Source organism: Cryptomeria japonica, chromosome 9 (assembly GCF_030272615.1).
Source record: "Cryptomeria japonica chromosome 9, Sugi_1.0, whole genome shotgun sequence".
NCBI lineage: Eukaryota > Viridiplantae > Streptophyta > Pinopsida > Cupressales > Cupressaceae > Cryptomeria > Cryptomeria japonica.
This window is the reverse complement of record NC_081413.1, coordinates 166,376,349-166,392,465: the sequence shown is the minus strand read 5'-3', so window position 1 is coordinate 166,392,465 and position 16,117 is coordinate 166,376,349.

The following is a 16,117-nucleotide window of genomic DNA, read 5'->3' as shown; positions in this document are numbered from 1 at the left end:
AGCTACCACATAACATTGAATCAAGGTGTAGCATATTAAGATAATTAATAGAAGCCATATAAAATTAAGTTATTAAGGAAGGATGTAATAACAGAATGGAAGAAACTAGATATTTATTAAATAATTGATATTGAACCAAGTAACTATATAAATGTCTATTTAGTAGAAGATGATCTAATTAAGTACTATTAAATGCAACTATAATGAAAGGGACTTTTGAGTGAAATTATTACTACCCTTATAAAATTTATTCGATCCACTTGATAATAGGAGTTATCATATTTGTTATGTTAGTAATTTTCTTAATCCTATCACCTAGGAGTTTTATCAAGACCTAGGGTTTCGTTGGATCAGCTTGTTAAGCTTTAACCTCTAATTAAGCATAGATTGCATATAATTAAGTGTTCAAAAAGATTAGTGCAAGAGGAATGGATGGAGAAAGTTAGAGTTAGTGCAAGCACCTGATTGAATATAATTAAGGATGTTAATAACCCTAAATAGATAGTGAATTATATCAGAAAGTGTTGCTCAAAATAGTAAGCACGTGAAGGTTAAAATGGAACATGATTTATAAAAATGAATGCGATCTCTTGTGTATAAGAATTTATTTCATAAATCAATAAGGGATTATAAAGAATCTAAGAACCTTAAGAGTCTAATAATCACTTCCTAACACACTTAGGACATGTGATCTTGAGTGATGTGTTGCGGTTACTCCCTAGGGTATGACCAATATGGTCATCTTGTTTCGAGTTTTGATTCGTCAGTATTTTCAACTTTCTTTGAAAAGTATATTGTGACCTAGGGGCTAGTACTTTCTTTTATTTATTTTATTTTATTTTATTTTTTATGAAGAGAGGACCACTAAATTTATGTTTCTTTTTATTGGAACTATGACACTTGCCATGTTTCTAGTTTTAATATCTTTCAATTGCCGGCATTTTTTTTTTTCTTCTTTTGAAGGGACTTGGTAAAAGTAATTTTTTATTTTGACCTTTTAAAGTGTCAAGTGGTCATTTTGATGGTTGATATAGCTAAGCCCTAGTGATGTGAGTTGTGTAAATATCTATCATGTTCGTTGAACCACTGATAGTGTGTCAAGGGAGAATACCACAAGGAGTGAAAATAGGCACAAAGAATTAACAAAGAATATGTTTATCAAATCAAGATAAAGGAAGGAAGATCCTCCTAAGTAAAATTAATTGCGAGTAATCTGAAAGAGAAAAATTTATAACAATAGTGTGACATAGACCTAATGAATTGCAAAAGTAATGATTATCGATTGGTAAATTTGGCATGTGTATGGGGATGAATGCGTGGAAGATATCTAAAATAAGTATTATAATTTCCATCACTTCCCTTGGAATGGGAATTGTTATGTACCTTAATGTTTGGGAATTGTGAATAATGTACCCTATGAAACTTAAACCTTGGTGCCTAGAAATATAAACATTGTAATCCCTAGTGGTGGAAAACTACCCTATATAGGGCCAAAATTGAAGAACCTAAAATTGATTATGCCTTGTTACCTAAGGAAGTTGAAAGAAATTATACACCTAGGACGGTTTAACAAATATTTTATTAACACCCTAATGAGGCGCCTTGATGTAAAATAAGTAGATTCATTAAGAATAAACTGTGATGTCAATTCTCTTTAGTGGCGAGCATGGAGGACAATTGCGGTGAAAAAAACAAACAAAAAAAAAACATGTTTTACATGAACCCTCAATAAGTATGACTCCTAGAAATTAATAAATAAACTATCATGTGTAACCTTGATTGTGGGAGTTGATGTGTGTGATTGATATGATTTGGATGGCGCATTAATGTAAGTTGTTGAAAAGTAGAACTTTGTAAATACCTACCTAAGATCGAGGGGAAATGTAATAAAAATACTAAGAATTTAACCTTGTGAAGATAGTAAGTTAATTACAATAATAAGTTGATTTTGGTATTTCACCTTTCTAGTAGGCAAGATAAGATTTTGAGTAACTTATTGAAATTGTAGGAAATGTTATGTCCGTACTTCGTAATTCTACTCATGCGACTTCCAGGAGTAAGTCAAACTCTAGGGGAGGAGGATGTAAGGCCCTCCCCAACCAAGCTTGGATTAACTTAGTTGACCGTGTTTGACCCTATTAATAAATGCTATAATTCAATAGGATGGGTTGTGTAAGACAGATAGATTGGTGAGAAAAGTAGTTGAACCAAGTTATTGAATCATTTCACCTTGTGGTGTACATTTTGATGTGTTATGAATTTGAAATCCTAAAAGATCCACTGATTAGATAATCTTGATCTAACGTATGTCAGCTATATCTGGATTTAGAATTTATATGATTCCATGATTTGGACAACATTGATGTATGTTGATGCTTCATTTATATGCTTTATGATATAGAACTTTATATGATTCTAGAATAGGATAAATTTGAGACGATGTATGTCATTATTGGATTTGCAGGACTTTACTATGATGATAGAAATAAGATGTATGTTTTATGTATGGATCAAAATTATGAGGATTATGATAATTGATTATGTGGATTTATTTGGATATAAGATATATTGATTTGTTCAAATTTAAATTGTATGCAGAGTGTTTGATGTGTATTCTTATGCATGTGTTTTATATTATATGAGGTCATTTGGAATTACTAATGTATAATTGAGATGCGCAGGAAAATTATCCATGTGACCATGGAAACATTATGGAGAACCAAACCTAGACCTATGTACGTTCGTAAAACCAAGGTTTGTCTATTTGGAGAGACAATACCCCATTTGTATCATATTTTATTTGTGAAAGTAAATGTGCATGTGTGTTAGATTGAATTTATTTATTTGTGTAAATCCAACAAGAGACAAAAATTTCATGTGTAATTTTGTAAAAGTAATTTTATTGTGTCACTTGACACGTGTTGATTTATGTCTTGATTTTTGAATTTTCTCTTGGAGGAGTTGTTTTAACCATAGCTTTTTCAAATAATTTAATGTGGTTCTATATTTTCCTTGGGTAGAGAATCTTTGGGATGGTCAACTTAGGTTTGACCCGAAAGTTAACTTCACATGGGTTTTAAAGGGGTTAAATGGACTCCTAGGGGTAGTTTAAAAGTGTTTCCTAAAGCCCATAAGGTATACCTAAGGGTTAGGAGTAATTTTAGGCATGTACCAACTCCCATGTGACCATTTTAACACCTTAAAAAGTGACTTTTCTAAGATGTTCGAAAATTGAAATTAGAAGGCATCATCTAGGTTAGTAACTTTCCTTTTGGATGTGAGATCCCTTTCCCATTCTCCCCTACCTTTCCTTTTCAGTTTTAGAAACCCATGAGAACTCTCAAAAAGGCCTTCTTAAGCAAGAATTAGAAAATTTGTGGGCAATCACCCACTCTCCATTTTTTGAGACAATACAATTTTGAAAAGAGAAAAGATTTGGTGTAGGAAATTTGGCTAAGTGTAGAGAAACTAGGTTTGTGGATTTGGGCTGCTCATCCTCAACTAGACTACCATACCCTTGGGTAGTTTGAAGGTTCGTTTATCTTCTCCCTGTGTTATTTTATGTTGCATGATTATGTTGAAAGATCTTTTGTGTGAAAAAATTTGCTCTCTTGCATTTTTCTTTTGGAAAATTATTATGCGTTTTGTAGTTTTATTTCTTGTATGAAATCTATGTTTTGGGAGTAACCAAGGCCTCCTACTCTTGGAAGAGAGGATGGTCTTGTGGGTGGTAGAAGTTTGACAACACTCGAGTGAGAGGCTCTCATTGTGAGAGTGTTCTCAAGGGATATTTATGTGACCCTTGTTGCATGGCATGTTTATGCATTTGGGGGTCATAAGGAGGGAAATAAGGCTTGAATGTCTTGGGGGGCATAAGGACGTGGGGTTGTTATACTTAAGATGTATTTGGTTTGCCATGAGGTGGCTTTGTGTTTTACCATACTTGCAGTCTCCTCAGGGTACTTGGTCCACTACCACCCTTGTAAAGACATCACAATGTGTGGTGCAGTATAGCCTTGTTTGAGAATTTGTTTGCGAAGTTGTTTTCCCTTCTTTATTTTGTTTGCATGTGTGTAACCTATCTAGGGCTTGGTTCTCCAAGCTCGGGGGTGGCTACTAGTTAGCCTAGGCTGGGAGGTGAGCACTCCATGGTCATAGCTTTGATTAAAATGTAGGTTGTCGGAAGAAAAGAATAGGACAAGTGGAAGTTTGCAGGAGTTATCCATTGCAGAAAATTATTTGTAAATGTAATTATTATTTGAAAAAGTCCCCATTTATTAGAAATGAGAGACCCAATTGTAAAGTGACGATAGTGTCTTTGAAATACGTTTTAAAAAGTTGTAATATTTCAGTATGCTATTTATTGCAGAAAAGAAATGAGTATTCCTAAAATAGTTTCCAAAGTTCAAAAAAAATAAATTTATTATCTGATGTGGTTATGATAAATTGAAAAGCAAGAAGTTTATTTTATTCTTATGCATTTAAAATAAAATAAAACAGGAAAGGAATAAATTAGTTTTGCATGCATGTTGTAGGCTAGAAATAAAACATTTAGTCTTGTTTCTGTGAATGGAATATAGTACATTAAAGTTATGGAAATTGTCTTTTTCATTTATTGTAGAAAATAAAATTTAAGGTAGATAGTTTATCTAGTCTATATAAAAATATAGTTTTATAGTTGTTGTATAAAATTATTTTAATTCAGTTATTTATTTTATGCAGAAGATAAATCTAAGATTAACTTAGTACATCTATGATTTAGCAACAAGGTATCTTTGGTTTTAAAAAAAAAAGATATACATGGGTTTAATTCAGAATTTTGTTAACAATCCATTTTCATATGTATATATATATATATATATATATATATATATATTAAGAAAAAAATAAATAAACAAAAAAAAAATTTACATTAAACAAATTTTTTTTAAAGAATTTTTAGCATGTAAAGTAAACGGGTTTCGGTGGGGCCGAATCCCACTATGTGTACATACAGTGGGCGGCACCGAAGCGCCACCACTGTTTGGACACACAGTGGGTCGGTACCCCACGCTACCACTGTGTGGGCATATAGTGGGCGGCGCCCAGCACACCCACTGCCTCAAAACAAAACTCTGCCCCCCTGCCATGCCCGCTTGCACAGAAAATAAATAAGGGAAGAAAAAAATAAAGTATAAACCCTAGCCCGGGCAGGGCTAGGGTAGAATAAAATGAAGGTGAGTTTAAAAAAATGTAAAAGGATTCATTTTATATTAATAAAATTAGGGATTAGGGTTTGCATGGTTAAACCTATATATATATATATATATATATATATATATATATATATATATATATATATATATATATAATTATATTATATATATTATATATACATATATAGGTTGAGATGTTTTAAATTAAAAATAATTATGGAGTTTAACTATTATAAACTTTTTAATAAATTGGGTAAGACTATTTTGGTTATGGGAAATATTTGAACTTTTTAGGACAATATTCATTATGAAAATTAAATGACGTTTTTGTCAATTTAAATTGAACACATTTCAATTAATGATTAAAATAAAATATATAGACATTTATAAACAAAGTGCTAGGGCCAAATTAATTAGTTCTTTAAAGCATTTATTGATTACTGAAGATTTGGCCTATAAAATTGTTAAAAAGGGTATGCAAATTGATTTATGTAAAGTTTTGTTGAAGAATCTTTTTGAAAATCTAAATACAATAAGGAAACCGGAGAAGAATAATACTGCTAACACACTAAAGTTTGGGTCACTCTTAGTGTATATGTTCTTCTATTTTCAGAAATTCTTTCCATTAGTTAGTAACGTTGTTTGGGAATTACACCGACCTATCGCCCATCAAATAAATGATTTCATCAATCAGCTAGGTGATAATTTCAATATGATAATGGATGACTACTTCAACAAATTCTAGGAAAAGATGCATAGAAGGTATAGGATTCCACCTCAGCTAGTGGAAAAATACAAGAATACTATATGTTTTGAATTGGATATAGACTACTGTTATGTCAATGCAGTAGAACCCAGGACTCAATAATTACCACCTATGGGTTATGAGATAGATTTCAACATTTCTCAATAGCAGATAGATGCCTTTTTAGCACTTCCAAGGCATGCTACTGAGAAAAGATATGGCACCTATGAAGAGATGAAAGAGAAAGTAAAAAATGAGCATTGTTGTTCTGAAGGCTGCCAGAAAAGCCACCAGAATGATCAAGGATTTAACTAAAAAGTTTGGAGAAGGTTCTACCTCCACTCCTACCAAGAGTGATCAAATTTCAATCGAGGAAGAATCTAAAGCTCAAGAAGTGGCAATTACACTGAGCACTGAGTTGCCAAAGGACAAAATTTTGAAAAGAAAGAAACAGGATGCAACCAAGGTATCACCGACCCCACCAGTGAAGCGACCAAACACTAGATCATCTGTTGTGTCACCTAGTAAGAAGAAAAAGAATGTAGAAATGCCTAAGGTTACAAAAACTTATAGAAAGAAGAACATAAGACTAATTTTGGAAAGTGACACAAAGTCAAAAGATGTAAATAAACTTCAGATTGTAAAAAGCACAAAGGAACATGTACATAGTGTTGACAATTTTTGTGCAAAATTGAAGGAATATGGTGGATTTGGGTCATTTAGATATGTTAAATAAGATACTAGAACAGATGAAGAGAAGAGACAAATAGAAGAGGTTGTAATTAGTACACTTCTCAAGTTTTGAGTAGTTCCATTGGAAGTGATTGGTTTTCTTCCAAAAGTATTATACTCACATATTGTTAATAGATGGAAATATGCTATGGACTTGGAGAAGCAAATAAGAGAAAGAGTTTTGGTACATCTCTTTCTAGATATGTCAGTAGATGAAATAAGAGATCACTTGAAAAACTACCAGACAAATTTTCAAGTAAAACAAAAGGCCTTAAAAATGATGAATGGACTATATCTTGAAGTTGAAAATGAAACCAAAGAGAAATGGAAGAAGATATTCAAGATTCAGACTGAAGAGCCAAAAGGTGAAGAAGACATCATCAAGCAAGATCCTGCTTCCACTATTTAGATAGATGAGGATGTCATAGACACTGAAGCACAAGAAGGAGAGATGATAGAAGGAAGCACCTATGCCAAACTGGTGTCTAGTGAATCAGTTTTGGAACCGGTTAAGCCTTATCCTTTGGTCACCAAACAAGTCTCAGCCGAGAAACCTTGGGACACAGATGAAGGCATAGAGGCTCCAAAGGATAAACAAGATGAACCTACCTCTTAGGTCACTAGCGAGCAAACTTCACAAGTACCTTCAAGCACTGAGACATTTGCCACTGAAATTCCAAGCAAGGAAACGCCGAAGGATACAACAAAGGCTACATGAATCGACAAAAGTGTTGCCTCTACCGAGCAACATATCGAGGAAGGACAAGTCTCCAAAGCCATTGTACCCATTCAATCGGCAAAGGCATCATCATCAAAGGAGAAGAAAGAAAAACAACACAGTTTTAAGGTAGATCTGTCAAAGCCTATTGTGCTACTGAATTTTGACCTAACAAAATTTAAGGGGAAAGCACTAATAGAATTCGGTGAGCTTTGTAAAGCCAAAGTAGAGTAGGAAAGACAGATAGCTATTCAACAGAAGAACTGAGTACTTCAGAAGGTCAAAACATTATTGATAGAAATGATACCTGAAGCTACCATCAATAAAGATGCTATCATCCATGTGCAACTGAATGAACTACTCACTCAATTGGACGAATCTGGAGTAGAAGCATCAGAATATCTTAGCAAATTGAAGGAAAAAGAGCTAACTACCAAGATGATTGAAGAAGTGCAGAAAGCAATTGCTATAGGTAAAATAAAGCTTATTGAATTCATTGTTGAGTTGTCCCCTCAAATCAAGCATATTATTTATTTATTCCAGAAGTTATGTAAATTTTCATTATTCATCAAAGATATCAAGAATAAGACTGAAGTCATTGAAAAAGAGATCACCGATCTCTCAAATAAATTGACTACCGAGCCAAATTCTCTTCAGAATTTTTATACAAGGCTACAAACACTTATGGTTTAATAGTTAGAACTTCAGAATGAAGAGCATAAAATAAGGATGGATATCATGACTCTTCAAACATTATTTATTCCCCATTTGTCATCAGTTCAAGAGCAGATCAACCGAGCTACCCAATTGTCAACTCAAGTCGAGGGAAGCACTTTAGATGGTTTGATCACACTGTCAGCTGATATTACAACTTAGATTAGAATACTGGAAAGTGTCAGGGATGCACTTAAGAACACTCTTACAGAAGCTTGTACAAAGTATAAATCTATTTTTGATCAGTTGCCCCCACCAAATGGTAACTAGTTTTGATGTTTGTCAAAAAGGGGGAGTGTACTGAACAGGACCGAGCATCAATATTTGAGTGTACATAATTTATCATATATACCGAATGTATAGTTGAAATTGTCAGGGGGAACATGTAACATCAAGAGCATGGAAATACAGAGTATGGAACATCAAGTTATGTACAGAATATTGATAAGGGGAGTATGTATCTGAGTATGAATTTGAACATTGTATATACTAATATTTCAGTTTATTTTAGCAAGTATATAGATTTTGTATTATGAATTTGAAAGGAGTTTTGTCAAACATACCAAACTAATGTCAAAAGGGGAGATTGTTTCTATTTACTAAGTTGTCATTAGTTTTATGCCCAAAGTCATTCTATATACTCTAGTCGGTTAATACTACCGAAAAGTGCAGTCGATAAACACCAAGGTCACCAGTGTCGGTTGCAGAAGAAAGACAAGTCACCAAGATGATACACATCGAGCTGTGAACCAAGACATATGCAGACTATCTACCGAGTAAGGTTTATATGTTTACCGAGCAGTAAAGAAGGAATACCAAGTTAATCTGAACCGAGTGAAAATGTGTTACCAAATTCAATGAACCTGGACACACATGTGAAACATGTTATATAATTCGAGAAGATGAAACCGTTACTACATAGGAAATTGCATTTAAAGATTTTGTATGATTTTGAGGAAGAATATCCAATGAAATAATTTCTATGGTTATTCATTCAATAAAAACATGTTTGTATGATCGAAACATGAATAGATCATCATCTCAAAGATCTATATAAACATAATGATTTGAATATATGATATGATATGAAGGAATGACATAGTTCAGTATGAAGAAAGAAGATTGACAAAGATAATCACAGGTTACCAAGAAGGTTTCAGTGAATAGTTTAAGAGGACAGAGTATACAGAAGTGGTTACCGAGTTGATTTATCAATTACTAAGGAATACTATGAGCAAGGTAATTTTATATTGAGCACATAGAGTCTGCCATAACATTTTAGATGTGAAATTGCAGATATTTTATAAAGATTTTTGACTGAAATTTTAAGTTGTAATAGAAACCTTTAACAGGGTAAAAGACTCTAATAAAGTCTAGAAATTGTAAAGCCTTTAACCAGGTACAACATTTTGTAGAAGTGTTTGTAAAATCCTTTAGCAAGGTAGATCTAAAGATGTTTATACTCCTAACAGGGTAAGCTATCAAAAATGGCTAAATATGTAGCTCTAACCGAGCAATCTTGATTACTACAGTAGTGAAGTTGTGGGTGCCATCCCCACCACAACTTTTTTCTCTAAACAGGAGTTTCTATGTGACCAAAAATCTTTGTGTTATGGAGTGATATTTTGATGTATGTTATTTCTATGATTATGTTTTAGTATTACATATCTTTGAGATCAGCAATACATAGTTTGTGCTTATCAGTAAAATTGTTTTTTAAGAAAAGTTTTTAAGTACTGATTCACCCCTCCCCTCTTAGTACATTAGCCTTCCAAGTAAGACCTAACATCCTCATCTGCAAGGGCCAAGTCATTTCCAACCATGTCCCAATATATTTGAAAGAAAGCAATCAGTAATCCATCTATGTTGGGAAAAATGGTGTCTCAACCTTGCATTTATGCGAGGTTACTATTTATAGTAAGTTTTCATTTGAACACGAAATGGTGCGAAACTCTCCCTGAAGCTTCTGGTTGACTAGATAAGCATTCTGGTAAAGTTGCGTCGCAAGGTCACAGCTAGTTTTGAAGATATTAAAGTTTTCGTCTTGGAGGGGTGCAATAAAATGTTTAAACTTAAATTTGGGGACTTTAGAGGCTCCGAAATGCCCTGAAAAGTGGCCATAACTGGAGAGGCGGGTTACGAGGTGATAGAGCACTTCGCGAGCTTTCCGGCGCTTCAAACAGTTCGTCAATCGGACACCCGGTTCTCAAGTTATGGCCTCCGGAAGTTTGTACTCCTGAAATAGGAAAAATAATTTGTATCGGATACATAAATGAGCTGTAAAAGGGAGCGACACGTGTTGATGTGTGCTTTAACATGTCATAGGGCATCTAGAAGGGAGATAAGGTCGGCTACACCTTATTGGGTGGTTTTAGCCCATGGTTTTGTAATACTGTTTGACGGTTTCCTGTATTGTATCTCCTATTTATGAGGTGTGTGAGATAGAGGTTGTGTGTAAGAGTCTTATGGCTATTGAGTTGCCTCTGAATCTCTGATTAGTGGTACTCCTGCGAAGAGCTTGCTCTGCAAGTATGTTGTAATCTGTTTTTGATTGCTGAATAAAATATTGAGCTGCTTTTGGAGGGTGGGGTTTTTCTCCCGAAAGGGTTTTCCCCACGTAAATCATTGTGTTGTGGTATGAATGTTATTATATCTATTTCTATTTTCTGTAACTGTTGTAATGATCTGAAAAGTTTTGCATTACCCTCCTCTCAAGGTTAGTGTAGGAAGTTGTTTCCGCTACTTAACTTCCTTACAATCTAGGCCTGGGGCCTTGTCAGGGTTGAGATGGAATATGGCAAGATTGACTTCCTCCTTCCTAATCCTATAAAATAGCAATTCATTTTTTTTTGCACTAATGATTGTAGGAATAGAGTCCAGAACACAATTTCTTATATCCCTATATACTTGTGTCTCCTTGTTCAAAATAGCTTCAAAAAATTTGACAACTTCTACATTTATAGGTTCCTTAGTGTTTTGTGTCATCCCCCATCCCCTTTCTTGATCTTTGAAATTTTGTTCCTACTTTTGTTTGCCACAACAGCTCTATGATAAAATTTGGTATTCCTATCCCCTTCCCTCGACCAAGTCTCCCTTGATTTTTGTCTCCAAAAACATTCTTCCCTTTTCAATAATTCACTTAGTTCCTCCTTCAACACTTTCTTTGATTCATATTCTTCTCTCCCCATCCCTTCTTTAATTATTTTCTCACTAAGCATTGCCAATTCTTGTTCTACTCTTTCTTTTTTAGTAAAATATTTTTAAAATGTGTCTTGTTCCATTCTTGTAGCTTGGTTTTGATATACTTCAATTTATTACTAATCTTAGAAAGGTAAGATTTGTTTCCCAAATTGATTTCATTCCACCATTTTACAATCAGTTCTGACAATTTAGCATCTCTTGTCCACATAATCTCAAATTTAAAGGGGTTCCCAAAAGGAGGGTTGTCAGTATTCATTACAAGTTATACTAAAAAATGATTTGAGCCCGTGAATGGTAATATTGAGGTTTTATGAATTGCCCCTGTTGCCCCCAATCTCTGGTTAGCAAGAATTTGTCAAGTCTTTTTACTATATTAGTAAAACCATACCTTCTATTTGTCCATGTGAATATTCAATTTTAAGGGATTAAGTCCTTTAGCCGATTGTTATCAACAAAGTTTTGGAAGTCTCACTGCACAATCGTGCATCTCTTTATACCCCCTTCTTATCATGGATGTTTAGAGTTGAATTAAAGTCCCCTGCTATAATTCCTTTCTCATCCCTTCTATTTCCTAGACTCATAGGGATTTTTTGCCAAAGTTCCCTTTCGTCAATTGTGGAGACTGATCCATATGTGTTTATTATAAACAACTTATCATTTGTAATGTCTACCAAGATTACCTTAGAGAAACTATCCTAACTACCTAGAAAATAGATAAAAAAAGAATTTAAAAGAACTATTACAACAAATAAAATTTCCAAGTATGCACATACATTAACTAAACATGATCTCATAGAACATAAATGCACAAGCAGAATTAACTTATATAAGTTAAATTACAATCCCTAGGGTAACTCAACATCATTACTTAACATAACATTAAGATACAAACAATACCAAGTAAAACTAATATATGTTATCCTCTTATTAAACCCAATGATCATTCCATCTAAAAAGAACATAGGAAAGTAACCATTAACTCTATTAACTCTTAATCATGATTCGTACATGCTTAATGATTCTAATTCAATAGGTCCATTTTAAAGTACCAATTCCAACTATTCCTAGCCAATATTTCTATTAACTAGGTATTCCACAACAACTCTATAACATAACCAAAACCATACAATGTACATTATTTGCCTCCATAGTAAGACCTAGTCTCTAACTACAAGAATAATTATCCAAATTACATATTACAATAATATCTCTCAATCATAAAGAATAGATCATAACTGCTCCAAGAATCTATAACACATGAATTAAAGAGATAAAGAATCCTCAATTACGCACACAAACTTCCAATGGAGAAAATCCCAATGGAAGAAGGCATCAAACCACCTGACCATGTGGAACCAAAAAGGTCCACCCCCCATGCTCCAGAGAATGACATAAGGTCCCACACACACTCTAACCTAGGCTAACACCTAACATCCAAGGAACATAGAACAATAGATTAACTCATAACAAGATCCACAACATATGACATATGCTTAAAGAACAACAAGGCTTATCCATAAATCACAATCACCAAAGGTCACCATCAAAACACAAGGATAAGGTAGTAGGACACATATAAGGAAGAGTGTCATCACATGCCATTAATAAGGGTTTTCTTAGTAGTCTCTAGACCCCGATGCCCAAGCGATACCCATGCGGAACCAACTCAACCTTTCATGAAGACAAGGGAGTATAGTCATGCCATTAAGGCCTTCCCAAACTCATCCTAATCTTGAACACTCTAGGCTATCAGTGGGGATCCAAACATTTTCTTATCTTGTTAAATGAGAAAGCTACCCAAACCCCTAAATCAATTAATTAATATTATCACTTTCTTATAGAAAAAATTCCAATGACATTCCCTCGTAGTGTCTCTCTAGACCCTGACATGAAATTAGAAGCCATTCCCCCTATCATGTTCTTAAAACCTAGGGTAAAACATAAATACAAGGAGCCTCAAAAGAATCTGGTGTAGTCATTGGTTAGGAGGGACCTCAAAAGAGATCAATCCAGACTAAATATCAAGAGTAAGCACAACGGAAACAAGAGGTTATGATGGAGGCAATTCAGAACTGAATATATTAGATCATGAAAACTAGTTACAGATAACCAGTAACATCTAGGTTACAAGATTCAACTCACTAGCCTGCTACAAACATGCTTAATTATAGAACAAGTCACTCCCAGACCTGCAAGCCTAAGATCTGTCTACTATGTTCTATCTAATTTCTTCTGACTGACTTCTAATGCTCAATTACAATAATTTATATGATCCAAGAAGATCTGGTCGGCCATAAAGGGATCAAATATTGAAGAACAAAACCAAACGTGTAAAACTAATAGGTCGACCTCTGCCAAAGAGATTCCTTCAAAAAATCAAAATGATGAAGTGTGGATCAAAGAGAAGGTTGGCCACATGCCAAAGAACACTGAAATAAACTCATAGGGCTCTGCAAGCTATGTAAGGGATCTAATAGATTCACCAATGCAAATAGGTCCAAATGGTTCCGGTGCCAAAAAACTATCTCGGAATTCAAAATTGATAACTTGCTAGAAAATGATCCAAATGCTTTGTGGTTTAGGAATAAGGAATATGATCATGTCCTTAAGAAAAATACAATTCCCCAAGATTTGGTGAGCCAATGCAAGAAAATGTAGAATGAAATGCTGAAACTAGAAAACAAAAAACAAACAAAAAAGAAATATTTTTGGTTGATACAAGATTGCCAAGAACCGAGGATGTTCCTGCATCAGACATCTGGGGTTGTTGAAAAAGTGAATCTCTTACTTTGTCGGGGTCAGAGGAAAACCAAGGCAGTCCACCTCTTCCTAGGAAATCCAAGATGAATCTTCAATTGGCCTATCCTTTCAGTTTACAAGATAATCCTTATACTGACTGCTCCGGGTGCTACACCTAATCCTACTGTCCAAAATGTCTTCAATCTAATCTGGCTCCTTCTGGGGAAACTATTTCTCCAAGTCTGCAATATTGTACTCATTGAATTTTGGTTCATGATACTGATGTAGATCTATAGTGTTAAATATAGGTGAAATACTCAAACTATCTTGTAACTCCACTTCATATGCATTTTCAGAACTAAACTTCCTCAAGATATTACAAGGTCCAAACTTCCTCATCTGTAACTTGTTATAGGTTCCAACTAGAAATATATTTTTTCTTAGATACACCATCACTTCATCACCAACTTCAAATTACTTATGTCTTCTCTTCTCATCTTCTTTCCCCTTATACTTGTTGTTCATGTCCTCCAAATGTTTCTTAACCTGAATATGCAAGGCCTTCATGTGATCTACAAATTCTTCTACCTCTACACTCTGCTTGTCTTCATTACTAATATATCTTAATTATGATATACCTCTTGGGTGTTCTCTAGTAAAAGTCTCAAAAGGTGATCTTCCGGTACTCTTGTTGATGCAGGAGCATCCCCGGTCGATGAGCAATCTTGCATCATCCAAAAATATTTCCTTTCAGTTTTATTCTTGTCTAGTTCTTTATGTTGTTTTCTATGTTCTTACAGGTTGGCACTGGTAGTTTCTTGTTCTTTGTGGTAGATCTTATTTTCAGTTTCTAGGTGGGTTCATGTGCTTAATTTCAGATTTTTAGTTTATTGGGGTTCTTTTCTGATCAATTATCTCTTCTGGTTGACTGTTTCAGGTTCTCGAATAGTTCTTTTGCTTACGAGTTGGTTTTCCTTAATTATTGATGCGATTCTTAGCGTGTATATCTATCTTGGGTCTTTTCTGATGTTCTTTGGCATGTGTCCAACCTTCTTGTTGAACCGTACTTTGTGGTTGTTATTTTTTGAAAAGATTTCTTAATTCTTAGGGTCAACCTAGTTACACATTCTATTTTCCTGCATTGGTAAATGTAATCTTATGAGGCCAACCCGGATATGTTTCAGTGGGTATAAATATGATGTTATATAATCATTTGTAAGGGAAGAGGAAGTAGAATGGAAATTCAGGATTAAGATTCACATTTTATGAGCTGGTTGATTCTTAGAGTCCCAGATTGGATTGTATCTAGCTGATAGCCTGCATGTAACTAGTTAATCGGTGGATGTTCTTTGAAGATTATATGATGATTTTTGGATGATTATCGGAATTTATATGACATTAATATGATCTATTTATGCAATCTTGTTATTTTTTCTTTCTTCTTTTGTTGTGTTCCTCTTGCTACATAAGTCAGTTGATTCTCTTTGAGGGTTTTACCAGTTATGGCTGCATCACCTATTCACTAAATTTTTTTAGGCAAACTCTTCTTGTGCAAGAATCAAATCCCAACTTCTGGTTTTCTCTCCAACCAAGAATCTCAACAAATTCCCCAAGCTCCTATTTACTACCTCTGTCTGTCCATTAGTCCGTGGGTGAAAAGTAGAATTGAACTTCAAATCTCCATTTTCTTCCAAAGTGTTCTCCAAAAATAACCAACAAACTTAGTATATTTGTCTGAAATTATTCTCTTAGGTAATCCATGCAACCTTATCATTGTTGGCCATTTGGTGGAATTGATTATGTGTTGCATTGATGTTTTGTCATTGATGCCAACACTAGCTGTTTGGATGCTATACCAACACCCTTTTGGTCCCACTAGGTTGAGTGGTTTTTGGTTAACTTGGATCCGACATAATCTGGTAGGCTCTGGTACAATCTGGTGATGGAATTGGCTTGTTCATGATACTTATACTCATATTTGGTCAGTTGGTTTTGGTCTGGAGATCGGTTGATATCCTGCTTGCTTAGAAGATTGGTTTTTGGTTCTGACGAGGGTTTCATCAACAGAGCTTT